Source organism: Seriola lalandi, unplaced genomic scaffold, assembly GCF_002814215.2.
Source record: "Seriola lalandi dorsalis isolate HSWRI2012SDOR001 ecotype SW California unplaced genomic scaffold, Sedor1 jcf7180002054937, whole genome shotgun sequence".
In the NCBI taxonomy this organism is placed as follows: Eukaryota; Metazoa; Chordata; class Actinopteri; order Carangiformes; family Carangidae; genus Seriola; species Seriola lalandi.
In genome coordinates, this window is record NW_019525489.1 from 775,342 (window position 1) to 796,130 (window position 20,789).

A 20,789-nucleotide genomic window follows, 5' to 3' on the forward strand; every position below is an offset into this window, starting at 1 on the left:
CTCACTGACATTCACCAGTTTAATTTGGCTCTTGCTTAAGAGTAACACAAAGCCCTCTCACACATTCTCACACACACACACACACTTAAGCAGAGTCATTGCTTTTTCAAGTGCTGTTTAAGTTTTGGCCTCAGGGAATTCACCACAAAACTCACCTTATATCTTTCAATCTATAGCATGGCACACACACACACACACACACACACACACACACACACACACACAAACAGACACACATGCACTTGGACCAACAATCCATCAACATGATCAAGCAGGGAGCGAATGGGAGCTGGCCGGTCGTACATCAACCTCTCTGAGCTTGTTAAAGACCAACAGAAACACACACATACACACAGGTGTGGACACAGTGGAACATGATGTCTTTCCTTTGAAATGACAAGCAGGGGCAGCAAAGACGTCACTTTACACAGTCAGCCAGGCCAACAGGCAGATTAGATTGTTAGGTATGAGCATAGATGGTCCGTCACTGACATCCGGACCTCTGACCGAGCAGGAGGATGTGTCATGTTACTGTGGCATTTTTTTTTTTTTTTTTTAAACTGTGACATCATAGTTTATATTTAACTAGATCATAATGTAAAACCAACTATCATAAACCCACCATCTTCGGTTAACTCTGTAAGACCATGTTCAACAAAGAGAGAGAGAGAGAAACATTAAAAGAGCTAAAACTGTCACAAGAGGGGAAGAGAGGAGCTGTGACAAACATGTGTGGAGATATGACCAGTTTTTTCTGATCCCCTGTTATTGGTTGTCCATGTGGTTTAATAGGTGATCCTCAGTCTGTTTCCTGAAGTTTAACAATGCTGAACTTTTTTTCATCTCTACAACACACACACACACACAAAAAAGAAAGTGTCCACCCTGCAGCACTGACCTACTTCACCCGAAGACCAGCTGGAGGTTGGATTCCTCCATTGAAGCCATTTGTCCTGGATAACATACTGTGTCTGTTTGGTGTGAGCAGGCTCAGACAATTACATTCTACTCCAAAGGGGTTCAGTCTGAGTTTAGAAAAATAATGTAATATAATATGAGCACTATGTTCGAACTCCAGACCAGCTCCAGCAGAAGTGTGGTATGCAGTGGTTGTACTGCCATGAGGTGAGTGAGGAATAATACTCAAGTCAAACTTAGTATCCTTAGGATTTATGTCTATCTTGGATGGTTGTACACCTCATGATTTATATCTTATGCCAATGTTTAGTGCTTTACATAACAAAGTGTTGAGGCTGGGGTGTGTAGCACATCAGGCTTTTATTAACTAAACCCACAATCTTTCCCTAACCATTATCATACCATAGTTTTTCAGGAATTATACCTACACCAAGTGTATTGTCTAGTGAGAGTATTCTAATGTTTATAAGTGGCAATCAACAAATCCCACACACTGTCTGACTTGTAACAAACAGTCTGATAATCCACAACTTTTTCTGTGGCTCAGTTTTTCATCTGAAATGTCTAGACCTGTAAAATGTAAAGTGGTGCTCTGGTTACCACTCGAGACAGACTTTCTGCAGCAGACTGAGACTGAGTGTGTATAGCAGTGTGTGTTTGGATGCAGGGGCCTTTAATCACTTACCACATCCTTAATAAGAATTCAGTCATGCAGTAAGGTGTAAAACAGCATTCTCGAGTTTTCTGTTTGGTGTCGTTTCATTATTTGGCCGGAGCATGTTATCGATTCATATTTGGATCGAGCGCTGCAGAACAGGCCACGAAGCACCATGTTGTACTCCAGAAAATTCCTTCAGATCGGACAAAAAACATCAGTAGCAACAAACCCATCAATGGCACTACAAGCCAAATCATTCAGCTCCGTAATTACAACTGAGCCACAACCGGTCCACTGTGGCCTAACAGAGGAGGGGATGAGAAGAGAAGACGTGAAAGGAGGAGAGAAGGGGGGAAAAGATAGATTTCAAGAGTGAGAGGCTCCCAAAGTGCCCAGGGGGATTGTGGTTACAATGTTGTACTCTACATCTGTTTACAGCGGAGGGAAAGACAGATGGATGAGGCGGGAGAGACACAGAGACGGAGGGAGATGGAGGGAGAGATGCTGCCTGCCGCATGCTGTCATCTCGGCAATGTAGTAACTGTACCTCATTATGTTCTATTCTAGTCATCATCGTCCATGCACACTCATACACACAAACTGCTCTCTCATCCTATTGTCTCTCTCATGTGCTGTGAAAGCATCACTTCAGCGGGGTGGGGGTTGGGGTGGGTGAAAAACAAATAATAAAGGAGAGAGATGAGCAAGTCAAAGAGAAAGTGAATGAAGCAGAGACAGGCTGTGTTGTGTTCAGGGTACTGAATGTTAATCAGTTTCTTATTGTTTGTAGCCCATGGCAAAGATTTCCACTTGACTCTTTCTGTTGCCAGCTGGTGTATGTGTGTTTATGTGCGTGTGTTTCTGCAGCGTTTGCACATGCAGAAATCTTTCAAAGTTTGTGTGTTTGAGTGGGAGTTTGACTGTTCTGTCATCAGAGATCGGAACTTATCTCTGTATGTCTGTGTGTATGTTGAATGTCAAATGAGCTGGTAAAATGTTTGTGTCTGGTATAGAGATAATACTGAATACACAGCTACACAGTTTTTTTTTTTCCTTTTGAATCTGAACTCAGACTCAACAAAAGTCACCGACAGATGAAAACAAGCCTCTGAAATGAAGAAACAGGCACAAGACTCTACTAAACAAAAGTCAAGACATGAGCAACTCCCATGAAAATACTTTTTTCCCCCCTAAATATCTGACAAAGATTTCGGGTTGAAATGTTGTGTTTAAATTAATACGGTATCAGAATCAATGGATAGTCTCACAGTTGCCACCAAGAAATGTCAAGCACCATTATGTAATGCTTAATTTGTTCATGTACTGCATTTGGCTAACAGGAAAGTAACTAGAAGGCAGAACCCATTCAGTTATTGGGCGTATTTGAAGGGGTAAATATGAGCTTTATTCAAGTGTATATGTCTTTAATTTGGTTGGACATGAAAAAAGGTGCTCTGTGACCTCAGGGGACTGACAGTGTTGCCTGTCATTTTTTAAGCAAACTGCTGCTGTGTTATGGACACACATGTTTGCATCAGCAGTTTCTCATCCTTGAAAACAGGTGTATGAGAAAAACAACCAAAGCCAAAGTGCAGTCAAGACCGATGCTTTGAATCACCTTTTTATTCAAGAAATCTTGTGTAAACATGAGAAGAATAAAGCGGCAGCAGCATAAGGATACAGGATTTCATCATAATCCAGTGCAGATATACAGTATGTGGATAGTATAGCAGTGTTTTTTCTCTGCTTTTAAAGAAGAAAAAAGCTCTGTTCTGGATAAGAAGAATATGACCACATGAGAACTGTAGCCCCGACAACATGTTCAGCTCGGTTTCTGGGAACATTCTGCTACGCAACCAATCTTTCTTCTTTTATGAGGCTGCACTGATCGGTGGGTGTAAAGTGGTGGAGATGTGGCTCGATGGTTGGAGCTTTTGTCAAAATTTCTACATTTTGTGTTTTTGGAGTTGAGAAAAAGTTTTAAAATAATTAATTTGTTTGTGGCGGATCTGAAGTACACAACATGGTGTGATGCTGAGTTGGGAAATAAATATTATTCATGTACAGAGGTCCTAGCAGGGGACTTGATACTGATCCTTGTGGGACGCAATTTCATGGAGTTGGTTTTAAATATTAACCACTTGCACTTTGAGCTCTACACAAAAACTATCTGCAAGCGACATCTTCAAAACCTACAAAAAGCAGAATATTTATAAGTCTTCAGAGAGTTGGCAGCAAAGTGTTGCTTCTTAAGCAACATAACAATTTCATCCACAACAACAACAGCGGTAGTTATTGCACTAAGACCAGGTTTGACCCTAGCAACTGGGGAAGGACATTTTTAAATAGCTCCGACTGTCAGAGGCTCAACTGGAAGTTGATTTGAAATCTAAAAGCCTGTACATGACAAAATCACTGTCAGGTGCATGATGATCTGGCTTATTTTTCTACACCACTTAAAACTCTCCCCAAATGTGACCAAATATATTCAAGCTTTAAATCTTGAATTGAGTTCCTGCTTTTACTGTTATTCTGTTCCATAAACAAAAAACTTGTGTCTTGAGAAATTTCCTGGCTGCTGTCTAAGTTGATAAAAGAAAACATACAAAACACATCTACAAAAATATGATATGACATTTACAAACATTAATAACATTTAAAGTTTTGAGCACAAAAATATGCCGTATCATCGGTACTATACTTCAAGCTAAAAAAAATAAAGTCTAAAGGGGAACTTGGTTTGGACAGCAGATGGTTGCTCAGAACAAGAAAATGTCTTCCCTCACAAAATAAAATAAAATCCTCAATTGATGTGGATAAATGTTGCACTATAAAAAGATGAAATATGAAACTGGTGATGAAATTACAATAAGTATGTTTCTTTAATTTCTCCTACAACTGGTAACAACTGAGTAAACATTCCCCGGCTGAGCTTTTGGATTTCTTTCCGTGCCTCAGGATCCCCAGAGAAACAGTAGACACCATGTTGTAAAAGCTTCAAATAAACCCGGTGTAGCAGTTGTTCGACAATGACTGTCCCTGCCTCATTACCATTCACATCATGACACAGACAACTGTAACTACCTCCCCACTTGTTCTCTCCCTCCTGTCTTTCACTCAGATTCTCAGACTGCTTTTCGCCTGTATTTTTTCATTTGTCTCATCACTCTCATCTGCAGACCATCCTCTCTCTCTCTCTCTCTCTCTCTGTTGGCTGCCCCTCTTCTGTTGGTGCAATCAATCTGTTTAGATGGAAATGCAAATCTGTAATTAGCTGGTTCACGTTAACAGCAGATGAAATGGTTGACATTGCCCAAATTGGTTTCTCTCAAACCCCTCCGATCCGCGTCCTCCCCCCAATTTCTGTCCACCACCCCGACTTGTATTTATCTCCCATGTTTCCTCTCTCACCACAAATTAATCTTGTTACACTGCTAACCTGAGGATGACTCAGCAAACAACACCGTTGTTTGTTGCGCTTTGTGTGCGATTGCGTGCGTTCACCTACACTACAATACTTGAAACAGCGAGAGAATAAACAAGGCGAGAGTAAACATGCCATTTCCCCGCGGACGGTGCAATCGCCTTCTGGTGCTGACAGGGTCGCAAACACAGCGGGTGGACAAAATAACAGCAACACTTGAGAGTAAAACGTGATTCATACACTAGACCTGCAATAAATGCCACCTCTGTGAAACTTTTTATGCTTAGTTTTTTTGTTAAAAACATGTGTGGACAGTGCAACAGAACATCTACAGTACAACAAACTGTGGTCTGTCAACATCTTTCTGACACAGACTGAACTAAGTTTTGGAAATTATAAGAATGTATGCAGTGCAGTGAAGTTTGTCAACTGTGAAGGGATTTGGGGAATGTGTATATCTAGATTGGTTATTATCTACCTTTAATGTGACTGGGTCTAATAGACTATTATGGGCATTGTGCAGGTTAATGAACAGGCCAGCCCTGTAGAAATATTAAAACACTTTTACAGCATTATTGCAATGAAATAACTTGATTTGTCAGTATTTGATTTTACTGGCTTGTAGAGTTTTGTTATATCTAGTCTGATGAAACTATTAAAAAATACAAAAAAACATGAACATAACAGAAAGGCCTAATTAATTGAAGAGCTATTAAAGAAGTTTGCTTTAGATTCCCAGGTGTTCCTGTTTCTTTCCTGTTTAGAGCTAGTTTTGCATCAGTGAGATTCATCCTCCCCCAAAATTTTGGATGGCACTTGAAATGAAAAATTTAAGCCCACAACAGATAAATGATGCTGAATGAAATGTGTTCTAATAATGCCTTAATCCACTGACACTTTTACAGTCCCTGGTGTTTGTACAGTTCAGATTACTTTTGATTGGCCTTTGAGTAATGTGAGTTTCTCCGTGGTGCCCATACAGCAGCTGTCACAGCCAGTGAGTGAGTGTTGAGACTTAGCATTTAGACTAGCTCTCTAAATCAACCTGCTCTACACACACACTGACTTATGGCACTATAGGTGACATACTGTCAGCACACATACCCATCATAGTACCACTATGATGGGTATGTGTTCGTCACTCAGTGTGCGTTTGTGGCTTAAACTGTCTCACCTGGTGAATAACGATGATTTATGGTGCAGATGTTAGTGTCCTGTCCACACACACAGATGAGACTGGGTCAACTCAACAGTCTATGGTTATTTATAGCTGGATGCATTTACATCTATTATAAATGCAATCAGTGGGAAGGTGTGTGAGCTCATGCACTAATTATGCAGATGTAATGAAAGGAACAAAGAAAGGAAAGATTGAGAAAGAATGAAAGTGAAAGGGTAGAAGAGGTAAAAGAGTCCGGGAGGAAGGAAAGGTAACAGAGAGGGTAAAAGAGATCAAGGAAGGAAGAAAGAAAGTGGAAAAAATGGATGGATGATGGTGGAATAAAAGACATATGTGGATAAATGGATGTGTGAGGAAGAGAGAGAAGAGGAAAGCGAAGAAAAAGAAGATCAAAGAAAGAAAAGAAGGAAAATAGGGAAACTGAAATAAACTGAAAGGAAGATAGGAAGAAAGCGAAAAGAAAGAACGGGGAGAGAGAGGGGGAAAGAAAGAAAGGAAGGGATGATGACAGAAAGGATGAAAAAAGGAGAGAAATAAAAGGAGGGACCAGAAAAAAAGGGAAGAAAATAGGAAGAAAGAGACAACAGAAAAAGAGAGAAAGGCAAAGGAACGTAACAGAAAAAAAGAGGAGGAAGGAAAGAATGAATGAAAGAAGGGACGGTTGTCTCTGTCATCTATTTTCATATAATTTCATACAACCGTCAGACAGGAATATAGTGAAGAGAACAAAGAGGAGAAAAGAACATTCCCAAAAATCACTATAAAATATGAAACAATGATTAACGATGATAAATGACCTCAAAAACGAGGCTCATTGTGATACACACTCTCACAGGCTTGTTGAAGAAACATATTGAAAGACGACAGCAGAGAAAAAAAAAAGTTTGGACTTTAGTGATGCGGCTCAGTGATATTTGATAATTAGACAGCATCATCATGGCAAGAAGACTAATTGTTCTCATCAGATTAAGGGAATAATTGTGTGTGGATACATCATCAAAACATGGCAGAGGCAAATTTGATCAGAGCAGATGTTGAATTAATTGGTTTTGAGGCTGATTGCATTAATGCTCTGAGTCTATTAGTGAGATGGACTAGTAATTAACACCATGCCTCTAACTAACACATCGGAGATGATGCCTTACCCAAAACACACGTACATCCACATGCACGCACGGACAGACACATGCACATACACATGCACAAACAATCTGAGGTTGCTGTTAAACACAAAATGCATAAACACGGAGTGGCTAGAACAGGTGATTTCCTGTTGTTTACAGAAAGTAGTGATTATGTTCTTCTGCTTTCCAGCATGTCAACAGTATGTTTTTGGTGCAAAAGTAAAATATACAGAGAGGAAGTACTGAGGCGTTGGATTCATATGTTTGTAATTATACACTCAGACACATTCAGAGCTAAATAGCAGGATTTTAATTGTTTACCATGTCATTACTTCAAGGAATGTTTTCCTCCTTTGTTCTGCAAGAATATTCTTTAGATGGTATTTTCTTTTTTCTTGTCTGTTTTGATGGTTGGCTTTCAACTAAACAATTAAACAAAGAGTTTCTGGGTAAACATCCATCTCAGACAGGATTTCTTCTGATCTTCAACTCGCTGATGCCAGAGAACTGATGGCATTTCATTGTAAAGCCTGACAAAGAGGCACTGAAAGAAGGTTGTAATCAGTTGACAGAGCATATAAAGTTTGAGTTGAAACAGTTAAAACATGAAAAGGTTCATATATTAAGAGAGTGAAATTTGATTCTGTCATCTACTTGTCTTTTTCCAAAGTGGTGCTGTTGCATGAACTGAATTTGGGATCCCAGCCTCCTGTGTCAAAGTACTGTGCTTTGTACATCTGCTATCCATTCTGACCATTACCCTGTGAACGTGTGAGGTTCACTAAATGATTCCTTCACGAGAAGCTATGCTGCCAATCAACATTATCCAGGGAGCAATTACATATCAAGCAAATTAGTAGAATATAAATTAAATCTCTAGGTCACAGGGTTGCAATATGGGTCTCAAACAAAGTCACAGAGTGACATTTTGAATGATGAGACATTTCAGTGATACATTTTCAAACAGCAGTGATTTGATGACGGCTCTGGCCTGAATCCTGCTTCTGACACCAAGTCTTTGCTCTGGAGAAATCAGTCGTTGGGTTACCCATCGGATAGAAGTTATTTTAGATGTCCTGCTATTTTTAGTCCACAGTTGCCTCTTATATGATAAGATAAAAATATGGGTTATGTAACAAAGATAAGAGCCATGAAATTTTTGATAATATACCACATGGACACAAACTGTATACACAACAATATAGTTACCACCCTACCATTTAATTTTGACATAATGGCATTATATTCCTCAGGCATTATACACACCGTGCAGAGGAATCATCAGCTCTATGCACCATTGATGGCAACAGACATGGTGGGTTGAAGGAAACCCACCAATCTCCTAAATGGGAAGCTGTATAGAGCAAATTAGACATCCACCAGTTATCCTACTGTAGAGGGCAGAGGACCTCTATGACAGCACTAAAGCTCATTACATCCACTTGACATTCATATTGTTTCATTCAGATCTCAGTCAGTGTGTGTTGTTTGGATGGATGTTGCATCATGTAATACAGCCCTTCAGTCCTTGATAATAAAAATAGATTTGAAATAAAGACTGATTAGAAAATGGCGATTCTAAATCCCACAAGACCGTAGAGTCAAAAAAGAAGTGATGATGCAATCTATGACACATTGTCTGCTAACAACAGGAAGGATAAACATAGTAACAGTCATTTGGTACAAATGCCTCATCTGTGCTTTTCTTTGGTTCAATACTAGCCTGCACATGTCATGTCCAAATTTGATGACATAGAAAGCCTATCCTCTAGGGGATCTCAGCTGTGTCTTGCTTTGCTTTTATTTATATATTATTTATCTAAGAGATCGAAAAAGAGCCACACATGAACATTATTTAACGGCTTGACCTGTCAGCAGCCAATCATGCTTTTATTATGCTGGAAGTCCCACGGTTATCGTTGCCGTTGCAGCTGGCATTTACAAATTCAGCCAATCCCATGAGAGCAGCAGCCCTGCCTGCTGAAAAACAAACCTGCTCAGGTGTTCTCTCGTGGGAGAAGTGAGCACGAGAAGAGATTCAGCGAGGACCAGCAGATCCATACCACGGCTTTCACATGGAAACCCTCTACCTCAGTTTATGTCATTCATTTATTTTTTAATTGCTTCCATTGAAAGTAGACAAGGTCTTTCATGTGCTGAGTAAGTTTCATGTCTGTAATAAGCCCCGTGGGAGGAAAACAAATGCATTGTGTAATTAGATAAATCATTTAATAACAAGTATTTGTTGCTCAGTTTCTGAATATGTGACAGTAAAGGTTAATTTGTTATTACTGAAAAGCTTCCTTTATTCAGCGTAGGTAAAATAAAAATAAGAAAAGTAAATATTTTGTTTATTTCTGACCTAAATGCTTGCAAAACTATAATTCTAATATTGGTCCCTGTAGTGTGATGAGAAGAAATTAGAAATCATTGATTTTCTGCACGATGTTAGCTGTGATTTATATTCACTTCTACTTGGATGAGATTCAATGAAAGGATTAAAAAATGTATACAACTAAAAAAGTATAAATAGCTGGTGTGGCAGATTTGGACAGAACTAAATATAGAGACAGAGTAGATGTTTGATAATCATTGTGCAACTGCCTGTAAAATAGTCTTATCTGACTTTGGTTTAATAGACACGCTGTCGGAGAAAATGTCTGAACAGAAATACCTAAAACACTGTACAATCAACATGAAAGACCTATCTTTCCTTACATGTCTTTCCACACTCGCAGCATTTCTGCATACACAGCATACATGCATTAAAATTACCAACTTCAGCTTACTTCCCAAAACGTCTGCTCTACAAGGAGAAACATCAGCGCAGTCCGGACAACTATGTTTTATTAAAGTTTATAAGGTCACTGTTGCAGCAGCTGCACTTTAAAAAGACCAGCTTAAGTTCAATGTTGTAATATTTAGTCTTTAAAATGACCGCCACTTGTTCAATGTCACAAATATTAAGCTCTAAAAAGGACATTTTCAGCTCAGAGTCACAATACTTCAACTTTAACAAGACCAATTTAGGCTCTCTGTCAGAATGGTTCAACTTTAAAAGGACGAACAGAAGCTCTCTGTCGCAGTGGTTCATGTTTTAAAAAGACTCAATCCAGCTTGTTTTCCCACTCAGGCCTAAAATACAACCTCCTTTAACTCACAGTTTCAAGCTCTTCGTTTCAATGTATTAGACTAATTAATCGTGACAAAAGTAAAGTAATGAAAAATATTACATGTGAGCTTCAAGATGGTACAAATTCAAACCCACCTGTCTGAGATGAAGGATGTAACAAAAAAAAATAAGTAATTTGTTGTGTTACTCACAGAGATGAACACAATACTGTAGGAATTCAGTGTGTAATTTGTATCCCGGTGTTTGTCTGTATTCAGTGGGTTACACAGATTGGTGCAATTACATCAATATTGCGCCTTTGAAGTTACAAATTTAAATGGCTTTACTCATATTTCTTCCTAATTACCCCACACCCCAGAGAGGATCAGAGTAGGGTGTGAAGTGAAGCTACACTAATTTAATGTTGTCGCACAGCTTGTGAAAACTTCTGATGCAACTATCAGTGTCTGGATCCACCAGAGCTCTGTATGCATCATATCAATTTTGTAAAGTTTGTGGAAACAAAGGTTAGCTTAAAAGTTTCAGTCCAGAATGTAATCATATCCTGGGTTTTCTTATAACATTAATCTAGTGATGCAAACTGCGTTTGAGTTCAGGTCACTTATGTTTTCCATTATTAGCTAATTCCTTTTATTTGGGATCATTTCTGTCTACAATCATATAAGTGTCTATAAAAGGCTGAAAACATGATTGTTGCTCAGAGAAAAAACATACAAATGAAAATTACATAGTGACTTTTTCTTCCCTCTTATAAATTAGCTGAGGGAAATTCTTCAGCTCGCTGGTAACTCCCAAAATTAACCTGAAATTTGTTGATTACAGGCCAAAGTAAAATGATACAGCAATCACTGCAATCAACAATGAGCAGCCGCTGTAAATTACGCAGTGGAGTGGAGCACTTACATACTGTTGTGCATGTGCATTTTTATCAAAAAAAAAGTGCAAATGCAGAGATCGATGTCAGGGTTTTAAAAATTGATACTGAATCATATAAATGAAAATAGCAATTGATCAGAAAATACTTTTTTTTATATGCAGTCCTCTAGTTCACTATTTTTTTTATCTGTAGGAGCTGCCTGGGAAACCATTTTCCACAAAGCCAAAACAGAATGAGAAACGCTGAAAAATACAGTCAATTATAATAAAATAGCTTGACAGGTTGAAAAACTAAGCAGGTCAGAAAGTGTAAGTTGCCAAAGCAGTGGATCGCTCATGGACCCTGGTCTTGCACCTGTTTTGCAAGGCCTCCAATTCTCCCCTAAAAACCAACAATCACTGCTGATGAGAGAATTACCAGCGTACAACTCATCTTCTCTCAGAAACTTATCAGATGCATCTGATATCTGCAGCACAAGCCAACACATGAATGAAAAAGAACACAAACAACAGATCTTCCCCAGTCAAAGAAACCGTGTCATATCACAACAACAGTGATTAACTTTCATCAGCGTTCAGCTCAACAGGACGATCAACAGCCATCTCAGTATTGTCAAATTCTCGCCTTTGTTGTTAAATTACACGTGTTTTGCTCCTGAGTGAAATTAAAGATAACCACAGGGATGATTATAGTTTAAAGGGATTTATTGTCAGAACAAAAATAAAAAAATAAAAAGATTACTTACAAACTGCAATAATCCATCTATTTACCATTATATTATATTATGGTCATGCTGATTGTGTGTGTTTGTAAGATCACACATAAAAACAACAAAACAGTAACATTCAGCAACAGTTTACAGAACAAACCAAACTGTATCACTGTCTCGTGGAACAAACTAATGCTGAGTTTGCTTGCGAGATGACAAGAGCTGTATTTATGTATTGGTATTAGAGCAACATTAAGAGAGGATATTCACTCACACTTTACAGCTTAGATGATTCCAATCCTTTTTTATTTAAACCAGATTGTTATCAAAACAACTAATTTGGAAGTAAAAGTTAATGTTAATGTTTTGTTCCTTTAGATGATACAGAGTTAATTACTCGTTTCCCTTACAGTGCTCACATATGTCATGAAGAATCACAATTGTTAGATTTCTCATTTAATATAATTTCACCTTTGTTTATCTCTAAATGTCATTAAAAATAGTATCTAGCGATGTCACCGTGTTCTTTGCTCTCAGTAACAAAATTAGTTATAAAATGGTGTCATATTATTTAGGAATGACAGTCAGAAAAACAAAATCCACATTTTATAAACTGGAGGTTGGTTTTAAGCAAACACACACATAAAGCAAAGTTTAAAGTATAAAAACATCTAATTACACAGTTGGTCGAACTACCAACAGTAGCACTCTCTGAGTTCATGAGGCTGCTGTGCCTAACTAGACAGCTTCAGCAAAAGAAAATACAGGGACATTCAGCAAATCACTTGAACCAGACTCAGTTTTTGTCACAGCACAATGTGACATCCACTAAGGAACTGCACTGACCAATCAAATACATGCACACATTCCTGGTAGGCAAAGTGAAGGGGATGATTTCTTCTGTTTACCTAAAGATAGTTGAGGCAACGGATAAAAATTGTAATAATAAACTACTGTTGACATCTGAAAACTCCTGGAGCTGTACTCACCCTGGCCCTCCTGGATCCTCTTTCATTGTCTTATCAGTACCTGGAGCAATAATAATATGGTCAAGGGCTTCCTGCCTGTAACCTAAAACATCACTGTGTGGACACTGGATCACCACTGCATCTTGGCACTCACTCCATCCCAGCCAATCATGGATCTAATTTTCTTGTTTACATCAAAACCTGAAAACAGTTTAACCTTGAGATATGTCATGTCATGTCATTAAAGACACACATACACACACCCACACATACACACAAAAAAAAGGGACTCATGCATCAATCACACATCTAACCAATCTGTCCTGCACTGAACTGCGTAATAGCATGGCTATTACACACACACACGCAAATAATGGACCTTTAAATTGACCTGTGTGTGTGTGTCTAGGTGGAGCTTGTCCGTGCACGTGTATATACAGCTCCCTGTGTCCTTGTGCAGAAGACACCGTGTGTATGAGTGCGTGTGAAAACAGAGAAGGAAGCCTACTATGATTCAGACAGGCAAGAACACTGATGGTATCACCAGTCAAGCTACACACACACATACACACACACACACACACACACACACACACATACACATACACATACACCACTGACAGTATCATAGCTCAAACTATCAAGCAACCTTGATGGACACACACTAAATACACACAATAAAAGGGAGAGGATAAGAGAGGGACATGAGTGGTGAGCTTTCACACCAAACACAAGCACAAGAAGTTCCTCCTGTCCACATGTCAAAGTGTCAGAGCCAGACACTGAACCCAAAATTGCTCACTGCACGTTCTAAAGCACTTTGGATAAATGCAGTCCATTCCCCATTTACCAATCTTATTGCAACCTAGAGTTTTTACAGATTCAATAGGTTAAATTTAAGATTTTTTAAGACCACACTGAGTGATGTTTAATACATTTTCACAGTCATACACATATGAAGGTTTGACAGATATATATATATATATAAAAACCAGCAGGGAAAATAATTTTACCAAGTGCTTGATTTTACTGCCATTTATATCAAACCTTTTGTCATTTCCTTCCAGCAGCACATAAAAATTGTTCCTCATGATGTCATTAATTATTGTATCACAGTTTTTGCTAAAATCACAGACAAAAATATTTTAACAAAACATCTTATAACTAACGATTAAAACTAGCCTGCCTAAGGCTACAGAGAGTATTTATACCGTATCAAGACTTTATCTTTTTTCAGACTGGCAGACTGTACACCACCATTACGCCCAGTTTCAACTGGCAAAAAGTGGTAAACAAACATTCAGGAGGATACCTGAGAGAAATATGTTAAAGGCCACTGGATTTGGTGTTATATTATTGAAGACGGTTTGCCACTTCTTTCATGTTAACCCCAAAGAGGTTAACATGAAAACGATTTCCCATTTCCCAACAGTGATTGTCTTCAGGACAGTGGGCACACTGAGTTAATAACATGTGGTAGCACAGAACAAGATGCTGTGTGTTTGTTTTTCAGCTATACATGCGTCAGACATCCTGTGGGATCGTGCTCAGATGTACTGGATGATTCTGTAGATTAAAATGTACATCATGTGGCTATGTTCACAGGCAGAAAGTAGCACATCTTGTATGTAACAAAGCAAACAGTAAGGCTGTGGAGGTGGCTCGCTGAAAAGATCATGTATGTTTTGCTTCAGGTGAGATTTCTACACCAGACACAAAAGCATTATTAGCACACTGGGGCTACTGTGAAAACATATACTATACTTGGTCCTAAGTACACACTGAAGACATTGTTTATACTTTATACTTTTGAAGTTGCAGTGGACACTATCTTAGCTTCATAATCAAATAAAAAGCATGTTTGATGAGAACAGTACGACTGAGCTCAGGAACGGCAGCTTGCTTGCTTCTCCCAGCAGAGTAGTGACTATATCATTATATTGGATATTTAACACTAACAAACTATACTGCATACATATCAATGAAAATAGTAAACATGTAATTATGTGCGTTTGTTTCTCTCAGCTGTTTGTTCAATTGTATTTTCCTTTGACTGTAAATGATGTTCCTGAGGCTTGTTCATCACAAAGTTAATCAAGAAAATAAAGAATATCTCACATGTAAACATGGTGATTACTGACAAAACATGCAAATTTCAGTCTTATGGAAAAATGAAATGTTATTGTAATGGCTGCAGAAGTGGCACATATTTTCTTTGCTTCCTTCTTTTTCCCCTGTTGTGTCATACTACCCCACTGACCCTGTAAACCTGCTGGAAAGACTCAGAATCCTGTTAAAATTGAACTCAAAAGTACAGAGGCCTCCTGGGAAATAATGAAGCTTCCCTAACTAGAATAACGCGAGCAAAAAGATGACCACTTTCACTCTACTGTTCCCACTCTTCTTCACTGACTGCACTATGAATTAGATTTGACAAGTCGAATAAGTGTGAAATATCAGGAAGATTTTTTTTTTTTTCTAGGTCTGATGTAATATATCGTGGTTGCATTAAACTTAATATGTCAGTCCAACAGATACTTTAGTTCAGTCCTCTGTTCCACTAAGTTACTGCTCCTCACGACATCTACTCTTTGCACAGAAGGGACAAGTGATGTGAATGTGAAGGTTGTGATGGCACAATCAATTAACAAAAGACGTGGATCTCTGTGAATTGTATGTAGCACAGGTTGAAATAATCTTAATTATATAAACATGTATTTACCTTTGTTGATAAGTAAATCATTTATCCCACAGTATAATATCTGATGGTGATTTACAATGCTCTCTGTCTGGGACGTTGGCTGAAGTGTGTTATTGTGGATTGGAAGATCGGTGGGGGGAGAGAATTAACAGCGCTTTCCCCTGCCTCAACATCCACAGCTGAAGTGCCTTTGAGCAAGGAACCTCCAAGTGTGCGCTCACTGCATGTAGTGTGTTTTCTATCCTTTGGATGAGTTCATCCAAGGTCAAGCTTCCTGTATGTGTAGAAACATACTTGGACACTAAAAGATTCTGATTCTGATTCTTCTTCTTGTAAACTAATGTTTAGCACGTCATGGTGTAATACTCATGTAAGCCTACTTTAGAGGTGATTCAGATTGAACAGCCCCAGCTGTGTTAGTGTGGGTGTGTTGTTTAAGGTACCAGTGAGACAATAAAATGCATTTCATCAAGTCCAGTTCGGCAAAGAGATTAATGCGTTTAGAGGTTTATCAGATGCCAAAACACTGCGTAAGAGCTTGTAATACTCACAGAGAGGATTTTGCAACTCCGGAAAATCACAACAGCAACTGTTTTATCTTTTGTCACAGTGATTGCAGGGTAAACTGCAGAAATATGGCTTTCACATTACAGAGTGATCTACCAGGAATTTCATGGTGGATGACGTCAGCATAGTTGAATTTTTTTGCAGGATGACCTGCAACAGTCTTGCTGGAGCTCCCTGCATTGGCACCCCCACTGCACCCACTGACTGGCTCCATTTAATGAATGAGTGGGCTGTTATTTAATGCCTTGAATGCAGCATTGAGCTAAGTGTGCTGCAACTTGATTTTTGTATGTCGTCAATTTATAAAATATAGCATAAAACAACTGAACTGAGACATGCTAAACTAACTCCGTCCACACGAGACGAATAACAGCATCCGTCATTTGACCATGTTCAAAATGGTTAAGTTTCCTGGAAAACAACATTTGTGTGAATAATGTCCTCTCTGCTGGAGCAGAGATGAAGGTGCATGATGACATTACACTGCTATAAAAACCTCTGAGGGGAAATACGAGGTGCTTGAATACAAAGCAGCCCCATATTCCAAGGCATCATGTCTGTATGTATTAGATGATTCTGCAGCATATGATTTAGATTCAATGGCAACGTTCAGTACCATTGTGATTGGTAGTTTGTCTTATACATATGTTGCTAGGCAGAAAGTGAGAGTGTTTTAACCATGGAGACATTCATTCCCTAAGCTTATATAAGTAGTTTTAGTAGTCTGGACTTAACCAAACCATGACTTTTGAGGTGTCAGTGGAGATGCTGATGAGTCATTGTGGAGCCCACTAACAAGTTTTGTCATTCAGATATGAGGAATTGTTATCTTCTCATATTCTACATATTATCATGAAAATACTTGTAACTAGTTACTGCTAATGTTGTGCTGTGGACCTATTTTATTCTCTTCCTCTCTCTCTCTCACACGCGCAAACACACACAAACACACACACACAGACACACACACACACACACACACACACACACACACACACACACACACACACACACCCTTCCCTGCGGCTAGCTAATACAGTGTGACCCCTGTCTGTCTTTCAGCCTTATCTCGTCTGGAGAGTGTCTACTGGGACTGACTGACTGAGTGAGTGTGCGCTCGTGTATGTGTGCATGGGAGACTGAGGAAAGGAAAGAAGGAATAAAGGAAGGAGGAAATATATTGCTCCATGTGTGTCCTGAGGCTTCCCCTCCCCTCGTCAGTTTTCTCCTCTCTCCTCTGCGTTCGTCTCCTCCTCCTCTTGCTAAGCTCCCAAACTGTCATCTCCACACAAAAGCCTATGATTCATACCTAACACACACACACACACACACACACACACACACACACACACACACAGAAACCACACACACACACACACGCACACATATATATATGGAGTGTCAACTTTGCACCAACAGTGTGAGAAGACTCAACTCGTACTGGAGGGGCTGGCAGAGAAAACGGGCAGCGTGAGCAACATGAATCGTGCTCACTCTCCTTTTTTCCAGTTCTGAATCACATTCAGTAATGTGTTTTGCAATATATCAAACCTTTCTGATTAGACAAAACATTGTTTACTGCATAAACACCTTCTTTGTGCAGGTTGAGACAAACTAGCTACCGCAGTTTTTATGTGAATGATAAATCTAACAGCATTTCATCATTCACCCATTCATTTCTAGAGATGGCTGTAATTACTGTAAACAAATTGGACTTACAGTCGGTTTGGCAGCTACTTTTTGTCACTACAGTGTATTTTACATTGTTTATCACCGGACTGAGTTTGGCAAGAAACCCACCAGGCTGCTCCTGACACGAAAAGTTTGTGTGGCAACAGCAGATGGTGTAAAGAGGCAAAGGCTAAATGAAAAATATACTGCAACGCCTCTTTATCATTGTCAGCGAAGCCACAGGGATAACAAACAAATGTGGAGTGATGCCAGGGGAAGGTGCAGCATATTATAAGATGCATTGATGCTGAAAAATACTTGCTCTGTGACTACAGCTGCATCAACAACTTTGAGTAAAATGTATCAGCACAGCACTAATATCACCCCATTCATCTGCGCGACCTATTGACCCACAGACATGTCAGACACTGATTGCAGCCTTCAATGGAAACACCATCAACACAATTCAATACTGTGACCCAGGTTAACTGCATCTGCCAGTTAGATCGAGAAAGGTTACTTGAGTCATTAGTGTCATATGAAAACAGGATTAAAGTTTTTGTGCAGGTGACAGATAAAAATGACTAATTGTGTTCTTTGAGAGGAAGATTTATAGAAAGAGTAGTGGGGTATGGAAGTGGAGTGAACAGGGAGGAAGTTGGCTGAGGCAGAGGGCAGGAGGGTGATGAGGGATGGCAGGAAAGGCTAGGCAAAGGGGAACGCGCGAGGGCAGGCTGGAGGTAGCAGGTGGTATGGAGTTGAAGAGTGAGCAAGCAGGCCGGCGAGCTGTGATTCTGGAGCACAGGAAAACAAAGATTAGCTCAAAGAAAACACGAGGAAAAACTTAGAACAAACAATTCTAAGTGGGCTTGAACGTTAAATACCAAACTGGCTGAAACAACAATCTGAAGAATGATGGAGGTACAACCGCAGCCCTTAACAACCATCCATCGATTGGAGAGTGATATTATTATACTTACATCTTTCCTATTAGTATTTAAAACACTGCATTCATAAAGTTGATTGGTGAGATGTGGGAACAAAGTGACATTGCTATAAGGAAGTTGATGGGGAAATAAACACAGATGATGCTTCAGGTTTTAAACAAACACCAATGTAATTATTGATGAGATGGGTGACGGTATACTCCCTGGTCGGGGACTAGTTTTGTCTTTTTTTTCTTTTGTTTTCAGATGTTTGTATTCATGTTTTATCATAAGTGTTTTTCAAAGTGTAAGATATTAATTCACCAGACACAACTCTTATCCACAACCTGCACATCATTGGGGGCATCCACCCACGGAGCACAGATGAAAATTAGCTGAAAGCTTTATCTGGTAGAATAAATGTATTGTGCATTGTCCCTGTTAAGTAAACAATAAATAAATAAAGTTTACAGATCAGGATTCTGAGTCAGCTGTGACCTGATGTAGTAGCGTAGAGTTTATGTGCAGGGAGGGATTATTACTGGCATTATGGGTAAACTCACTTTGACCTACAAATAAAGGGATTTAAATAGTTTGGCAAAATGATCTTCCCCCGTCTGACCTCTTTGTACCTAGATCTCTGAGATTCTTTGGTCACAATTAACAAAAAATATAGGTCATCTTTAGTGTGTCCAGACAAGAACAAAATCATATAAACCAGAATTATTCTTCATACAACCATTACAGCTTAAAATTGAGATTTGAGCTCAGTGATTAGATTTTTGGAGAACTGTTTTCCTTGTTTGCCTAAAGTCAAACAAATTCACTCATGCATTTTTTATATTTCTGCATGCAGTTTGAAAATACAGTGTTTGGTGAATGGTGAGAAGTCTCTGGATGTCTCCAGGATCAAGTAGCAACTCTGACAAAAGGTTGGAAAATATTTTCTCTACCTTCGTCTCTCTCTCCCACTGTCTTGCACTCTCCTTCTATTCCTTCTCTCTCACTTTGGCGTTCTCTCTTATTGAAGCCTAATACATCCACTGTCATTCTAATGCCTGTTGCTTGGAATGGATGCCTACTGTAAAGCTCCCATTAACAATAAATCTGTATATATGTGTGTGTGTGTGTGTGTGTGTGTGTGTGTGTGTGTGATTTGACTACATAGATGTTTAGGGTGCAGAACTGGATGCACTTAATCTCTCTCTATCTCTCTCCCACACACAAACACACACACACACACACACACACACACACACACAAACACACAGCTCACTTACAGCAATAAAATGCAGCATAATCCATCTATAAAATCATAAGTCATTCTAGGCTCTCTGGGTGATGTGATTATTATTAATATGGAATTCAGTGGCACTGATTTATCTAGCTGCTGAATTCCTAATATATTAGCCTGGAAATAAAAAGTTTTAACATGTAGGGCCAGGAATATCTCATCGCTCAATATTGCAGATCAGTTTGCTGGCTGCACACAGTGACTAGCTGGCTGATTGGCCGACAGGATGAGTCACCGACTGGCTGAAATTAGTAACACATTACAGTGGAAATAACAATTTTAAGTCTATGAAGAGATATATTCTATGATGTCTGGCTGGCTTGTTTTCTTAATTGGCCAGCTGATATAACTGGGATATATATATATATATATATATATATATATATATATATATATATATATATATATATATATAAATGGGATATATATATTTGATTATGAATGAAAAAAAATAGCTGATTCCCTTAGACAAGTCTGACTGGCTGTTTTACTGGGTGCCAGTGTAGGAGACTAATGGGCCTCCTGGCAGATATGGACTCATAATATATCTGCATGTAATTAGGACTTAAAGTCCACCATGTTATTCGTAGTTCAGGCTCTGGCTGGGCTGATTGGCCAAATCTTTGTCCGGCTAGGTCA